General features: G+C 35.5%; 1 protein-coding gene across 1 annotated transcript in view; it reads right to left on the minus strand.

Annotated features, from left to right (window-relative positions):
• Window positions 1–17,861, minus strand: part of LOC140843857 (endogenous retrovirus group FC1 Env polyprotein-like) — a 224,261-nt gene that overhangs the window by 165,807 nt on the left and 40,593 nt on the right. Inside the window, exon 2 of the mRNA XM_073214279.1 lies at window positions 3,514–3,546. The gene's annotated coding sequence lies outside the window, so the exon portion shown is untranslated. The remainder of the gene's footprint in view (window positions 1–3,513; window positions 3,547–17,861) is intronic.

Genomic DNA, 17,861 nt, shown 5'->3' on the forward strand with positions numbered 1-17,861 from the left:
CATGAAAGGGAAACTTCTGTGAACAAATATACAGTATTTAGATATTTTGGGAGAAATCATTAGCAGCGCTATGTAGGAGCTGCATAGTTTGTGTAGTCAGGAGATAAGGGTAAAAAATATTTTGGCTCCAGATACTGAAGACCCATAAAAATCATTTAAGAAGCTTAAAGCAGTAAAGTGACAATGTATCTATGTTTTACAAACATATTTTTTGCTATGTGGAAGAAAGATTGGGCAAGAGAAACATAAAATTTAGGGAGACTAAGGAATTGTTTTAGAAGGTTACAACATTATAGGAAATGATAATTGCAGAGGTAATTAGGAGAGAAAGCCATTCAGGAAATTGTGTTTCTAATTGACAGACTTCCAAGAATTGTTAATTACTTAAAAAGAATAAGGGAAATGAGGGAGACAGAGAAATCTCTAATGTGTATTGTTTAAAGCTACACAGTGGTATCATTAATGAGGATAATAATAATAGAAATAGTAGTAGTACTAGTATTGGTAATAGTAAATAGTTACTATTTTATGAAGACTAAACTAAGTGGTGTCACCACCATTTAGTAAGTGAAATGAAAAATTTATGTAACTTCTATGAAGTTTAATTTGTCTTCAATCAAGATAAGACTACCTGGCACTGAACTCAAATAAAATAAAGTATCTCCATTTCAGAAATTGGGAATCAAGTTTCAGGTCATTTATCTAGCAAACATAGAGTCAGTGTATAATTTTAATTACCCTATCTATAGGTGGCAGAGAAAAGTAGTGTGGGAGGGAATCACAGAGACAGCTGGATGGAACAACAGCCATGCTGCAGCTGCTGCTGCTGGTGATGATGAGAACAAATATATTTTGAGTTTTTTTATGAAGAAAACATTATTCTATATATTGTACATGTATTAATTAATTACCACTAAGATGTCTGTATGCTAAACACTGTTATTATCCTCCTCAATATACAGGGCTGAATGGGGGCCCCAGACAGATATGTCAATGTCCTAAACCCAGGAACCTATAAGCATGATTTTATTTGTAAAGGAATACTTTCAGTTGTAGATAAGTTAAATATTGTGAGATAAGATCATCCTGGATTGCACAGGTTGTCCTTAAATGTGTCCTTATGAGAGAGAGCAAAGAGAAGGCCATGGGAAGACAGAGGCACAGACTGGAGCGATGCAGTCCCAGGGACACTGACAGCCACAACAAGCTCAAGGGGGAGGAAGGATTCTCCCCTAAAGTCTCCAGAGGGGAACAGCCTGCCAACACCTTGATTTCAGACTTTGGGCCCCAGAGCTATGAAAGAACAATGTTGTTTCAAGCCACACAGTTTGTGGTAAATTTGTTATGAAATCCTTTGGAAACTAATGCACTGCATATCAATTTATTGGTCCTTTCCTCCAAATCCAACCTTCCTTGTCTGCTCTATAAAAACTGAGATAGACCCTTTAAATATTTCTCCCTTGCAGTTGGCACCATAGTGAGCTTTGACAGTAGATGGCATTGGAGAGACACTACAGGAAGAAGGGGCTGCTCTTCCTGGTTCTGGTGTGTTCCTCTTAATTTTGTTTTGTTTTATTCCTCTTGCTTTTATTATGTGCCTTAACAGTGGTTGGTGTGAACACTTAGTGAGTCTCTCGCACACTGAATTTCAGCTATACCTCCATGGAAGTAGTCCCAGTGAGACTACACGCTATCTCCAAGTACAGATTTCCCAGTCTGCAGCAACTAGAACACTAAAAAATTATTTTCTGCTTCTGGATCATGTTGCAGTTTTCCACCCACTAGCTTCTGCCCAGATAAGGTGGATCAATTCTGGCCTAGGACTACCAAGAGAACTTCTCCACAATCCATTTGGCTATAACCACAACTTCCCTAATGAGACCTGAATAAAAGCCTTCAAGAAGGGAGACCCCCTTCCAAGTTTATTCATTCCATAGGCACTTTCCTCAGTCCTACAGTATTTTTTAGAGCTCTCTTTACCCTTTATAGGTAATCCCCATTATGGTTCATAATTCTTTATATTAAAGGTTCTTTTTTCAATTACCATGTGGTTTCTGTCTCCTGACTGCACTCTGGCTGAGACACTTATTTTACATATGAGAACATTGAGAAACAGGGTTGTCAATTAACTTGCCTAAGGTCACACAGCTAGTAACTGGTAGAATCCCTATTCAAACTCAAGGAATCTGATTCTAGGATCTGTAGTCACTGTATTGTAAAAAACTAAAAGGAGTGAACTAGATATGTGGCATACTGAATAGAGATATCTACTCTACAAGTTACCTAAATGAAAGGATGTAATTCCAGGTGGAAAATAAGTTCCCAGCCCAGAGCAAATTATCCCTGAATTCAAAATCAGTCAAAGGGAGAAATAAAGTGGGAGAAACCCATTCATTGCTTACAAGCAGTCATACACTTCTGCTTGCCTGTGTCTCTCACAACACAGCTGCAAAAAGGGACCCCATCCAGCCTCTCTGGTCCAGATATGCCCTCATTCCCCCTTGTAATCACCTATTGATATGGAGATGTACTACTTCTCTCCATCCCTTGGAAACACCTATTGATTTGGAGATGCACTAAGGCCAGGTGAGATATTCTGGAAATATTGCAATTTTACCCACAAAGGAAAAAACCTCTATTTTTCTCTCTCTTTTCTCTGCTGACCATTCCACTCTAAATACTTCACTTTTGGTCACCAAATGAAAGGAAAACACTTCTTTCCTTTATTCACTACTCAGAATACTTCTAACAACAGATGTGTGTGTGGGTGTTTTTTCCACACCGTGCAATTTGCAGTTCTCTGCAGACACCAACTGGTTGTCCTAACTTCACTCAGTTGTGATACTATCTACCTGGAGTTAGCGTCAGATCTCCTAGGTGAAGGGTTCATTCCCATAAGACTTCTCTCTCCATCTCAGATGCCAGTCACAAGTCCAGATTGTCATCTATGCTTTTGGCTAATCAAGTGCAAATCAGAGGTTTCCTCCTCAGGCTCTATAATTTGGTAGAATAGCTCTCAGAATTAAGAAAAACAGTTTACTTACTAGATCTTTGGTTTATTAACAGACAGATAATAGAGATCCACAGGGCCAGGTTATGGGTAGAGTGCAAGAAGAGTTTCCATTTCCTTTCCAGTCTCATCACCCTCCCAGACCCTCCACATATTCACTAACCCAGAAGCTCATATTTTAGGCATTTTTGTGAAAGATTCATTAGTTAAGCATGATTGATTAAATTATTATTAATTGATTGATCATCAGTGATTAAATCAACCCCCTGTGTGTGTGTGTGTGTGTGTGTGTGTGTGTGTGTGTGTGTGTATGTGTGTGTGTGAGACCCCTCCCCAGAAGTCATGATAGTACTAAAAGCTCCAAACCTCAAAACATGCAGTTGGTTCCCCTAGCAACTAGCCAACATCCTATAGTAGTGTAGAGGTTTTTCAAAAATCATCTCATTAACATAAACTCCAGTGTGGTCAACAAGGGTTTGTTTTGAATAACAAAAGACACTCACCTCAACTTGATGACTTTAAAGATATTTTAGGACCTGAAGAGAAAAGACCAAATATTATAACAGATTTTAGGATTTGTGCACCAGGAAAAAGGGTGAAGACCAAAAAATGTTATTTCTTATTATGAATATCATGCTAAGTCATATTTATATGAATCATTTGACAATCATACTCACAGGTTAAGAGAGGTAGGGGAAAGAGTTATAGATAATATACATAAATGAGCATATCATTCCAAAAGAGGTTTTGGAGCAGTTGGTGCAAATCAGAGAGTGACCCACATGTTAATGTCCACACACATATTCCATTTGGCCTATAAAATACTGGTTGGAATAGTGTTTCTGAACTTTCTAATTAGTGTCCAACACTTAAAAAGCAGGGTATTTCATGTAATAATGCAGTTTTTTAGCTTCTATGGAAAAAATTAGCATGTCACAACTTCAGAAAGACATGCTCAAAATACTCAACAAAATTAACAATTACTCCACATATTTTGTCAGTTATAGGCATTTTCTTTACTTATTTATCTATCTATTTTAGTCTTTTCAAATAAAAAATTCTGTGAGAATGTATCTTGTCTATGTTACTACTATTCCTCAATACCTAGTATTATTCTGGATAGGCAGTACCTCAATATTTTTTTAAATTAAGAATGCAGAAGCAACAGCCTATTTGTTGTAGGTTAAAAGTAAGGCAGTGAAGGTAGTATGACATAGGCAGTGTAGTTCAAGAAGAGACAGGCCCTGAGCAAGTCAAGACACCAGATATTAGTAGCTTGAGGCCATTTCATGTGGCCAGCTAGTAAAACCAGGTTAAGTGAAAACACACCAGCTAGATTCTACAGAACTTAACTGACAGCGAAACAGGTTAAATACAAGCAATGGGGGACAAACGTAACCCATAGTTACCCCAAAGTTCAGTATATGCTCATTAACATATTAAAAATCCCACCCTTTGCCACCATGACATTATGAGGATGACCATATCAGGAAAAAAGAGCACATAGCCCTTACCCCTCCCTATTCTAAGAAAACCCCACCTATCCCAATGAATATTCTACCCCCTTGCTTAATCTCTAGCTATAAAATAACCCAACCCAAACCTCACTGTGCTGCTCACCTCTCGAGCATGCCCTCCCTCCTTGAGTATGTTCTTTTGCTTTAATAACTACCATCTGCTTTCACCTGCTTGCCCTTCTCCTGAATTTTCTTGATTGGAGACAAGAACTCAATTGTGGCTGCCTTAAGGTGGAAGTCTAGCCCTGGTGCACAGGTGAGACCTCCCTAGCACAGGCTGCCCAGCAACAAGTATAGATTACTCCATTACCAAAAAAAAAAAGGCTTTCAACTTTAAAGAAAAAAACAAAAATTGTATTATATACTTATATATGTACAAGTTTAATATAAAAAATATTTTAAAGGTTAATAATACACATTACCAAGTATGGAAAGACAAGTAATGAAATACAAACTCTTGACTTTTAAAAATGTTTTGCAAGTGTTTCTGAGACTTTAAGTAAATACCAGGTTCAAAAAATATTTAGAAAAATACAAATAATCTAAACAAATACTCCATTTTTGGTTGATGTTCTACTGAAACTGAATTATATACATACAAATACACACACCACAACCACCAACATTTTAAAGTCATTACACTCATTCCCAGGTTGTAAATTGAATATTGAGGGAAAAAATCAAATATTCCTTAGTGCTAAAGAATTTTTTTTAAATTTGCAATTCTATTTCATACTTGAAAGATGCTACATGACCAATTCTGAATACCTTTGTAAGGCTATAACTATATCAGGATACTTCCAACTCTCCAATTTTAATAATCTTTTCACACTGTGGATTATATCACCCATTTTAATCTTACTAATCCTCTTTATTGAAACTTTTGCCCTACTCCAACAATTTGGAACTCAATGCTTTCAAAGGTAAGATCTTAAAAGATTATGCTATATTCTTAATATAAAAAGTGATTTTGCATATCAAACAATGATATATTTATATAACAATATGATAATATAATAATAGATTAATGCATAAATAAGTAACACAGGAAACCAAATAAAGGAAACCTTATTTAAATTCGGAGTTCGGAGACTTTAAGGGGAACCTCTCGTGCCATACGCTTCATTGCAGTCTTTGCAGACCCAACAGGAAGAGACTACCTTGTGTTCCCAACAGGAAGAAGCTCAATTAACTACCCTAGTAAAGGGAGGAAGAATTTCTCCTTGGTGAGCAGCAGCCTAGCCAATGAGGGACTGTCACAACTCAGCCAACTCAAAACCACAGCCCTTTCCCAACTCCTACCTTTCCTCTACAAAAGAGCATTCCTCAATATTTTCCTTCAGAATTGCCTATGGCTTTTGCTATGCTTGCTTGTCCCAAACTGCAATTCCTCAACTATTCCTGAATAAGCCCATTTGGCTGGTAAAATAACTGTCAGTTTCATTTTCCAAGTCAACCTTATTTATGTGAATAAATACATACATATGAATTTTACATTTGTTAAGTGAGATTCCTGATTTCTCAATTTAGCTATTTAAATAGGTGAATGGCTAAGTGTAGATATTTAAATCCATAAACTTTACTTGGGCTGGAGAGATTACTTTTTGTCACTCTTCAGTTAAATTATTTCCTGGTAATTTAAATGTGGAATCTTTTTTTTAATGTTTCAAATTATTAATGTTTTAACAATTCAGATTTTTTATTTAATCCTCTGTTTTCCTTTTATCTCTGAACTATCCTGTCCATATTTTATTCTCCACAGTTCATTTATTTTATATCCTTTACTTTACCCTCCAATTCTTCCTTAAAGCTCCAGCTTACATTAACCTTTTTAAGATGTGGACTCATTTGGAAATAGATATCTCATATAGTATCTCAACTCTTCCATTTATTTCACTTTTTTTTCACCTACTTCATAAAGGCTGTGTTTCCCTAGTATTTGGGGGGGAAAATACCCAGTTGTGATTAACAATTGCAAAAGGCATATAGTTGCTAAAATTTTTAATTAATTTTGGTTATCTTTTGTGTTTAAATAACTGAATTTAATAATTTAATAACAGAATTATCCTTTCAGTGTATGTCTATTGTAACCTAAAGATGTTAAGTGTGCTTCTAATTCTATTCTCCTTTCCACTAGTAGAGACAGATTTATAAATACTACACTTGATCTCTCTCATATCAGACAGCTAAATATGTAAAAGTGTAGACTATTGGTAGTTATATAGCTGGATATACAGAAATGTCTATAATATATAAATGAATGTATACAAATGTTTATATTATAGAGTTAAATGCATAGTAATGTATATAGCATAGAGTAAAATGTATATGAATATGAATTATTATTAGAAACCTTCTAGAGTGTTTAAGCTAGCCTTATTTTAAGTGCTTTATATATGTTCAGAAATGTATTTCTAGTAAAAACTTTATGAAGCAGGTACTCATCATACTTGAAGGGAAATTGAGGAAACATAACAATATGGAGATTAAATAAATTGACCAAGGTCTCTCAGGAAATAAATTATGGCACTGAGATTCAAATTCAGGCACTCTGACTGCAGCATTTGTCCTCTTTAACTTATGCTTACCATGAAATTGTTCAGAAAATATAATTTGATTTCACTGACCAGTGGAGGAAGCATCTTAGGTATAAATAACAATTAACTATGAAAATACTAATATGTACACTTAGGAATCACATAAAGTTTCATAGAAATTCTAAAACTTAGGATGAATATAGTTGTTGAAAAAAGATAAAGTTACAATCATAGCCATCATATATTACAGTTTATATGCTACTTCACTTTTGGAGAAAACTCAGAAAACAGCAAGTTTAGTCCATGCATAGAGTACTAAATATAATTCAAAATTTGGGGGAAATCTTTCCACTATTAACCAAGGGAAAGGCCACTGCTGAGTTTTCGTGTAGCGCCTTTTTTGTGTTCTTGCAAAAAGATGAATGAGACACAAGTCAATGTTACTTTCATTCATAGTTGAAAGGCTGTTATCAGTTGGTCTATTTGTTCTATCATTATAAAGCAGAAATGAGAACTGTGATAGAATGAGGTCTTGGAAAGAGGCTTATGAGCCTTACTTCAAAGAAAGTTATTCTCTAGACTAGATAACACTGCAATATATGAAGCAAGGTACTACTCAGTCTTTTTATATTCATTGCAAAAATAACCTATTTTCTTATATTAGTTTCTGTTGTAAAGTATGGTATAGTTCAATAATCCAGATTGTGTGTGAGAATATAGAAAACAAAAGGGTAGGAGAGTGTTTAATAAACTTTCATTCTTTAGTTTTATGCCTTTGTTCTTTGCCCTCCATAGGAAACAAATTCTAAATATATTTCATTGACTCTCATTTTCTCAGCCTTGATTTAGAATCCATTTTATAGCTTTATAAATTAGTTAGTACCAAACAAAATGGATGTCATATATGAAGATCTATTTAAATCATTTACGAAATCAGGTAGGGTTAGTTAGGTGCCTTTTCAGTATTTGTATGAGTACACATACAAGTGATTATATATAACATTTTCCATAGCAGTCCTCTTTTCCATCTAGCAATCTTCATGTTCCCACACAACAGTTATAAGTCCTTTTGCTAGGTCTTTTATACATCTGTAGTAGTAATCAGTGTTTTTTTTCAATATGTAATATACTGAAAGTTAAAGTCATATATGCAGTGATGAAACATATTTTCACCATAAAAGAATGCTAAATGCATTACAAAGTAAATAATCCATGTTTAAGAAAAACTGTGTTTTCATTCTTGCACTGATTATTTAAAAGCAAGGTAACAATCTCCTTGAGCTAAATGGAAAGAAGTCATTGCCTACTTGTGAAATTCTCTCTGTATGTAGTATTTTTGTTTTTCCTCATTATCACCTTCCCCTATTTGTATAGTAGTTACACGGTAAGTGCATGTGAGTCAGAATTCTTGCTCTATCATTTATTAGTTTTGATAATACTGAGAACATGAGTTAACTTTTCTAAGAATTTATTTCTTACTAAGGTTTATACTATCTACCTCACAGAATTGTTGTGAAATAAAACAATTAGAATATTTAAATATTTAGTAGAGTATTTACACATTGTACTCATTATAAATAATAGGAGGAGCTACTGTTTTTGTTTTTACTATTCTAAGATCTCAAACGACTTTAATCAATATCTAGTCCAATCTTGGGCAAAAATTTTTAAAACATAAGAAAAACAAAGCAACTCTTAGTTTGTTATAACCATACTTATGATTTGGCTAGCTAAGGTCCTGCTCAGATAAAATGAGGAAAACATTTCCTTTTCAAAATAAGACAGCTAAGGGAGTGATGTATAAATATGTACAGTCATTTATAAATATAAATAAACATTTATATATGTGGATATATAAACCAATGACAATTATCTAGTGTAAAGTTAATCTTGAAAATTTATTTTCAAATATGACAATGTGAAGCTTACTATTTGTAAAAATTGTATATTCTAAAATAAATGTCATTCACATAAGTAGTATTACAATTCTTTAATGGTTGGAAGTATGACAGAAGATTAGGACAATAGTTGACCTATCCACATAGATGATATGACTAAGAACCTACCTTGAGAATCTGAAAGTGTAATTTCCATACTGAAATACACATTTTTAAGTGTGGCATTATGGGACCATAACCTGTTATTTATGTATATATTACATTCACTAGGTACTATCAAATATTGGAACACAAAAAACAAAAGAAAATCAGAATTTGGTATCCTTTCATTTTGCTTACCAGAAGTTAACAAAAACATGGTGAAAATTCATTTAACACAGATATCAATTACCAGAAGAAAAAAAACTAAAATTAGTTCTATGGTGTCTGAAGAACTTGATTTTTAGCAGAATCCATTTATAATCCTCAAAGTGACACTGACTCCATTAGAGGCCAAATGTAAGTAAACGATCAAGCTTAACAGAAGTGCTTAAAGAGGCATAAGTCAGAAGAGCTTGAAAGTGAGGGGATTATTAAGGTTAACTGTTGTAAGATAAGGAGGTGAGAAACCTTGACAGAGCAACAAGATAGTTATCACTGCTTTAAGGTAAAAATCATTACTTTAGAAGGGGAATTTAATTTGTTCCTAAATAAAAGAAGATTGATTTTCGTTTTCATTTGTAGGTTTTATTTTCCTATTGAAATTCCAATCTGGAGATTGGGGGTGGTAGGAAGGAAGGGTAGAATACTGACGCAGTGAGAAAAGCCTGTTAAGAGAAATTCGTAAGTGTGTGTGTTTTTCTGACTATAAAGAATTGAAAAATACAAGTGCCCAAACAATCAGCAACCTATTTTCATTTAATTTATATTATGTTTTCAACACTAGAAATATTCAAGAAATGAAGAAAATCAATAGAAGAGTGATAAGCCCAGAAAATTGCCAACCTTTGCATACAAGTTTACCTGAACTCAGTTATTTCACTAATGTAAGTAATTACTGATAATAGCAAAATTATAGTAACAAGATCTTCAGATGTGTCTTATAGCTATCTTTAAAAGAAATTAGGAGACAATTTTCAAGGTGGGGATCAGGATTCAAAAAGCTCTTTCCTAATTAAGTGGGAACAGTTCTCAATTGCCTTTGGTAGAATCTAATCTTCAAAGCACAATGAAGCTAAATTGACAGGAAAACACATACATAGAAAAATATAAATACAGTGGATAAAATACCGAGTCAGCAAAAGTCTACAGCATAAACAGCTTTTTCTTTCTTCCTCTCTAGCTTTTAAAGTAACTATTATGTAAACTTTGGGTTAGGTTCAGTTAAATTTATTGTTTCTTAAATTATAAATAAAAATAATATCCCTTCTGCACCTACTTTGGAGTTGGTGCTGTATTAGGCACTGAAAATACAGATGGGAATTAAATATATTTTCTGCTCTCAGAAATTCAGTTTACAAACAGCAAAAAATGAATGCCTTTCTATACAATGGGCATTATAACAGAGAATACTGAATTATCCTTTAAAAACAGACATAAGTAGTCAATTTCTTCTCTTTTCTACATTACCACCACAAGAGTCAAAAGGTTTAATAATGTAGCAGATTATAAGAAATTATGCCCAGTGGAAACCAGTAACTTTATAAAATGGCTGCAACTGTTTCAAACTTGCATATGGTAGAATCAATAAATCTTTCAGCTTTCATAACTGAATTACCATTTCTTGGTACTGTTCTATCAGAGCCTACCTCCTGTCCAATGCATTGTGTAGAGTATGTTGTTCTACTAAGCTTCACATCCATTTCAAAGAGTATCATGACACATTAGAGGATGGACCATTGCTGCAGAACTGTTAGTGGCTTGAACCGTCAAACATTATATGTATCTTCATTTAAATCCTGAAATAGGGCTTTTGCATTCATTATCAAGTTGAACTTCTTTAGAAGAGTACCCACCTAGGGTTGTGGCTGAATCCTGAGAGTGGCAAAATTCAGAAGGAGATTCATGGCCTACATAGGCTGTAACATAGCCTACCTCAGACACCAGTGGGTTTGTGGGATGCTGAAATTAATTTTCTTGTTAAATTTATAGCTAGTTAAATCCAAATTATCTCACATCCTTGTACTCTTTGAGCATTCTCCAACATGACAGCCTTTAGGTCATCATCATGCACTCCCTTGCTCCTCTCCTCTAATCTCATTCTTTTTCTCTCCCTGTCCTATAATTCATCCTCTCTGTAAACTCCAATCTACAGATAATGATTTCCCTAAATGTTCAGTATCTTCATTCTTCTTTCTAGTTGAAAAATGGCTTGTTGATGAGGAAATGACTTTCATGAAGTCTTTTCTAGTCCCACATTCAAGGAACACTAAAATTATGGTCTAGTGGTCCTCTACTTGGAGGCATTTTGTTTGTTTTCACTTACTTGTTCATGAGTGGGCAGTGATTAAATGCAGCTTCTTTGAGACTTAGGCCACTTGACAATTCTCTCCCAATTTTGTCCTGAACTTTTTGTCATTTCTAACACAATAAACACCTTAGAAATAAACTTTATGGATTTTCTTTCCACACCACCTAAATTGCCACCCTGAGTTAACAATTCCTTTTCCAGTCATCTCCAAATTATCTTCCACTCATATCATTTTGGCCAGAAATATCCCTTCCTTCTCATCCTGGAATGTGAAATAATAATTGAAATTAATAACTTCAGATTCCTATCCTTTGAGTCATCCAACTCTATAATTGTATACTGCATTATTCCAGTATTCTTCTACTTTCTTCCTACCTAAAAGATCCTTCACTTTCTTCTATTTACCGATCAAATTACATATCTCAACAGCTTGCTCAATCTCTTGTCAACATTCTTAACGCACTTTTTCAATAGCTTTTTCCATTCTATATATTTAGCACAATCACCCATCTGTGAATTTGTCCCTACAGGATGCTAGCTTCAAGGATTTTGCATTATGGGCTTTCAGACTTTGAGTATATCTTTTTTCAGACTAGAGTCAGAAATAAACCAGAGTAGGGCTGGGTCCAGGGTTAGACTGGGTCTGACTCAAAAAAAAAAACAGACCAAGGGAGTAGAAGCCAGAACTGCAGCCCTGGAGATCTGCTCCAGAATACAAATGCACATTACATGGTGCTCTGAAGATTAGTGGGGTTGGGAAGCAAAGATGAGCAGAACACTTAAAGAGACTGAAATTCCAGCCACTTGTGGAGAACAAAGACGCATGACTGGACCCACTGGGACAAAAGTCAGGGAGTTTGAAAGACTTCCCAGCAGCAAGAGGGGTGCTAAAGGGGCAAAGATTATACAGAGTTCACTGTTCAGGTCAAAGGGCACATGGACAAGATCATCTTGGCATGCACAGACCAGCAAATTGGAAACTCTCAGGACCTTCAGATGCTCCATCTCCCTGGTTAACAACACAGCCACGAGGTCCTCCCACTGTAGTTCTCAGCCTACTGTTCCTTCCTCCTGGCAGGCTCTGGCTGTCTCCACCATTGCTACAGGCCAGTCAGAGGGTGGCCCTGCCTATGGCAGCTACAAGGGTATAGCACAGAGGCTACTCCCCATATGCTCAGCCTACTGGACCTGGCAGTAGAGGCAAGCATTACACCCTGGAAGGCAAGAAACCCTCCCAGCCAACCTCTGTCCTCCCAGCATGTGCTGGTTCTGCTTGCCTGTAACCCCTGCCATTCCTGCTGGTACAGGGCAGCTCCAGAGAGTAGAGCTACTCAACACTACAGGGTGCCCCCTACACAAACCAATTACCTCATAAGAAACACTTAAAAAAAGAAGAAACAGAGGATTTTGTTTCAAACAAAAATTCAATAAAAAATGCCAGAAACAGGGCTTAGTGAAACTGAAATCACCAATCTTCTTGATAAAGATTTCAAAATAAAAATCATAAACATGTTCGTGGAGTTATGGAAAAATATTCAAGATCTCAAAGAGGACTTCAACAAAGAAATAGAAACTTTGAAAAATACAGTCTCTGAAATGAAACACACAATGGAGGGATTTAAAAGTAGATTAGATGAAGTAGAGAAGATGGTAAATGAAATAGAAATTAGAGAACAGGAATGCAAAGAAGCTGAGGCACAGAGACAAAATAAACGATCTCTAGGAATGAAAGAATAATAAGCAAGCTGTATGACCAATCCAAACAAAACAACATTCACATTATAGGGGTACCAAAAGAAGAGAGAGGTGGTATACAAAGTCTCCTTGAGGAAGTAATTGCTGAAAACTTCCCCAGCCTAGGGAAGGAAATAGTTATGTCATGAAAGCACAGAGATCTCCCACACAAGGAACCCTAGAAAGACAACACCAAGACATATAATAATTAAAATGGCAAAGATCAAGGACAAGCAGAGAGTACAGAAAGCAGTCAGAGAGAGATAAAAGATCACTTATAAAGGAAACCCTAAGAGGCTATCAGCAGACTTCACAGCAGAAACCTTACAAGCCAGAAGGGAGTGGCATGATGTATTTAATGCAATGAAAAATAAGGGCTTCCAACCAAGAATACTCTACCTAACAAGATTATCATTTAAATTTGAAATAGGGATTAAACAATTTTCACATAAACAAAAGTTGAGGGAATTCACCAGACACAATCCATCCCTACACTGTATCTTAAGAGACTGTTTTAGATGGAAGTACTCCTAAGGCTAAATAGCTGTCACCAGAGAAAATAAAACCACAGTAGCAAAGGAAGTAGACTAATTAATTACTAAACAAATACAAAATTAAATCAACTACTCACAAAGTTAGTCTAGGGATACAAAAGAGTATAGAATGTGACACCTACTATATAAAGAGTGTAGGAGGAAGGAAAACAAGGGGAGGAAAAAAAAAGAACCTTTAGATTGTTAAAATGGAGTAATAAGTGATTTGAGATAGACTGTTAGACAGTAAGGAAGCTATCCTTGAACTTTTGGTAACCATAAATGCAAAGTCTACAATGGCAATAAGTACATATCTATCAAAAGTTATCCTAAATGTAAATGGATTGACTACACCAACTGAAAGACACAGAGTTACAGAATAGATTAATAAGCAAGACCCATTTATGCTGCATACAAGAGACTCACTTCAAACCCAAAGACATACACAGACTAAAAGTGAAGGGATGGAAAAAGATACTTCATGCATATAATAGGTAGGAAAAAAACAGGAGGATCAGTACTTATTTCAAACAAAATAGATTTCAAAACAAAGAAAGTAACAAGAAACAAAGAAAGACATTACATAATGATAAATGGGTCAATCCAACAAGAGGATATAACCATTATAAATATCTATGCACCTAATATAGGAGCACATAAATATGTGAAACAAATACTATCAGAATTAAAGGGGGAATACAATGCAATGTACTCATCTTAGGAGACTTCAACATAACACTCACACTAAAAGACAGGTAAACCAGTCAGAAAATAAGGAGACAGAGGCACTGAAAAGTGCATTAGAACAGGTAGACCTAAAAGATGTTGACAGAACACTCCATTCAAATCAACAGAATAAACATTCTACTCAAGTACAAATAGAACATTTTCCAGAATAGGTCATATACTAGGCCACAAAAGGAGCCTCAGTAAATTCAAAAATATTAAACTCATACATATATGGCCAATTAATATATGATAAAGGAGCTATGGATATACAATGGGGAAAACTCAGCCTCTTCAACAAATGGTGTTGGAAAACTGGACAGCCATGTGTAAGAGAATTGAACTGGATTATTATCTAACTCCAAACACAAAAGTAAACTTGAAATGGATCAAAGACCTGAATGCAAGTCATGAAACCATAAAACTCATAGAAGAAAATATAGGCAAAAATCTCTTGACTATAAATATGAGCAACTTTTTCATGAACACATCTCCTTGTGCAAGGGAAACAAAATAAAAAATGAACAAATGGGACTACATCAGACTAAAAATCTGTACAGCAAAGGACACCACCTGCAGAATAAAAAGGCATCCTACAATATGGAGAATATATTCATAAATGACCTATCCAATAGGGGGTTAACATCCAAAATATATGAAGAGCACACTCGACACCCAATAAACAAATAATTTGATTAAAAAATGGGCAGAAGACCTGAACAGATATTTCTCCAAAGATGGAATTTGAATGGCCAACAGGCATATGAAAAAATGCTCCCCATTGCTAATTATCAGGGAAATGCAAATTAAAGTCACAATGAGATCACCTCACACCAGTTAGGATGGCCAATATCCAAAAGACAAGAAACAACAAATGCTGGTGAGGATGCGGAGAAAGGTGAACCCTCCTGCACTGTGGAGGGAATGTAAATTAGTTCAACCATATGGAAAGCAATATGAAGGTTCCTCAAAAAACAAAAATAGGAATACCATTTGACCCAGGAATTCCACTCCTAGGAATTTACCCAAAGAAAACAAAATTCCAGATTCAAAAAGACATATGCACCCCTATGTTTATCATAGCACTATTTACATTAGGCAAGCTATGCGAGCAACCTAAATGTCCATCAGTAGATGAATGGATAAAGAAGAGGTGGTACATATACACAATGGAATATCATTCAGTCATAAAAAGAAAACAAATCCTACCATTCGCAACAACATGGATGGAGCTAGAGGGTATCATGCTCAGTGAAATAAGCCAGGCGGAGAAAGACAAGTACCAAATGATTTCACTCATTTGTGAGGTATAACAATGAACAAAAACTGAAGGAACAAAACAGCAGCAAATTCACAGACTCCAATAACAGACTACTGGTTACCAAAGGGAAAGGGTTGGGGAGAGTGAGTGGGGAAGGAGGGAGAAGGGGATTAATGGACATTATGATTAGTACACATAAGGTGGGGGGGGGCACAGGAAAGACAGTATAGCACAGAGAAGATAAGCAGTGACCTTATAGCATCTTACTACACTGAGGGACAGTGACTGCAATGGCAGTGGGTGGGGAGACTTGATAATATGGGTGAATGTAGTAACCACAATATTGCTCATGTGAAATCTTCATAAGATTGTATATCAATGATACTTAATTAGGAAATATTCCTAAAACTGAATAATAATGAAAGAAGCCAAGCTGCACATTAAAGCCTGACATTAAAGGTGACATGTTTGTATATCAACTATATTTCAATTGAAAAACTCTAAATAAAGTAAAATAAAATTGTGGGTCTATTGCATACAAAAAAAATAGCCAAAACAAAACAGACCAGGTCTGGGGTTAGCATGGGTCTGATGTAAGCTGGACTGGCTCCAGTGCAAGGCCTCAGGTGAATGAGATTTTGGTTTAAGGCTGAACAAGCAGATTAAATTTACCAAAGGTAGTCTTGAATTACGGTGGCCATAGTAGGAAACTTTTAAACTAAATATAAATAAGCTTACCTATTTATGAGGTGTCCTAGAGAAAAAAGGGTCTATAGGGAGGCAAGTACTCACAACAAAGGGTAGAAGGAAAACTATTTTCCTCCTCTACAGTTTCTGTGAGCAGAATGAGACTACTGGGATATCCCACTCACTCCAGAGCCTGCAGATTGGATCTTGGGAAAACTGACCAACATTTGGCAAAGGGTGAGAATTCTTACCAAAGTCAGCTCTCCTCGATCTCATTCTGCCATGCCTAGTTGAGAAAGGAAGGTAAAATTTCACATTGTCCCTTCTACTTCAAATTCAGACTAGCAGGCAAAAAGTATTTGTAAGAATTAGATCTTTGAGTAAATAAAGAATGCAAGTTCCACCAAGAAGGGCTTTGTGCCTGGAGTCCAGATCTTTTATTATACTTGTAAGCCTTTAGGTATGAATAGGGGAAGTTTTAGGATTGATGAAAATGATAGTTGGGCTTTGGATTGTTTCTAGAGCCACATTTCTGTTCTTATAAAGACTATATTTGTAAGACAGGTGTCTCATAAATTTGCTTTGAAATACTGGTTGTTGATCCTTTTTCTCCCAGGGACAGATACTGCCTTCTTGCTTGTTTCATTATGTGGCCTGAGAACTGGGTTGGCAACCATGAGGTTAAGAGACCCAAAAATATGGCCAGAGAGAAATGTGGGTTGTACCCCATTTGCAGCTAGATATGGCTGAACAGCTCCATTTGAGCTGACTTTTGCCAGCTTTCAAGAGAATTGTTTGCCTTTCTTTGGGTTATTTGTGGGAGTGGCTCTGGATCTTGAAAGGGTAACATCTTTTACATCATCTTTGAGGACCCCTCTTCTACCTATGAGGTCATTCAATAACACCAGGAATATTAACTATTTGTACTAACAGAAATATATGTCAAGATATTTAAAAGCATTTTTTTTTAGTAGCTCTATGGTCAGAAGTTGGCCAAAATGAAAGCTGATATTCAGAGCCTGATATGAACTTTTTTAAAGATCTTTTCCCCTAAGCTAAATATACCCAGGGGGAAAGAAATGCTTTTTGTGGAAGGATTTATTAGAACATTCTAAAGACACACAGCTTTAAATCTAGATTATAGGACTCTTTTGATTTCTATCTTAATTAGAGATCTTTTCTCTGATATAGAGAAGCAGTAGCTGGATAGGTGTGTCACCCTCTTGATATCACTCAGGTTACCACTCAGTTTTTGAGGAATTAGAAACAACTGTACCTGTCTTACAAATATAGTCTTTATAAGAACAGAAATGTGGCTCTAGAAACAATTCAAAGCCTATCCTTCTCATCAATCCTAAAACTTCCCTTATTCATATCAAAAGGCTTCCAAGTATTATAAAAGATCTGGACTCTGGGGCACAAAGCCCTTCTTGGTGGAATTTGCATTCTTTCTCTGTGTTTTCCACGATTAAAGATTCTGCCTGGTCTTCTCCAGAAACCAAGAAATAT

Source organism: Manis javanica, chromosome 10, assembly GCF_040802235.1.
Source record: "Manis javanica isolate MJ-LG chromosome 10, MJ_LKY, whole genome shotgun sequence".
Classification (NCBI taxonomy): domain Eukaryota; kingdom Metazoa; phylum Chordata; class Mammalia; order Pholidota; family Manidae; genus Manis; species Manis javanica.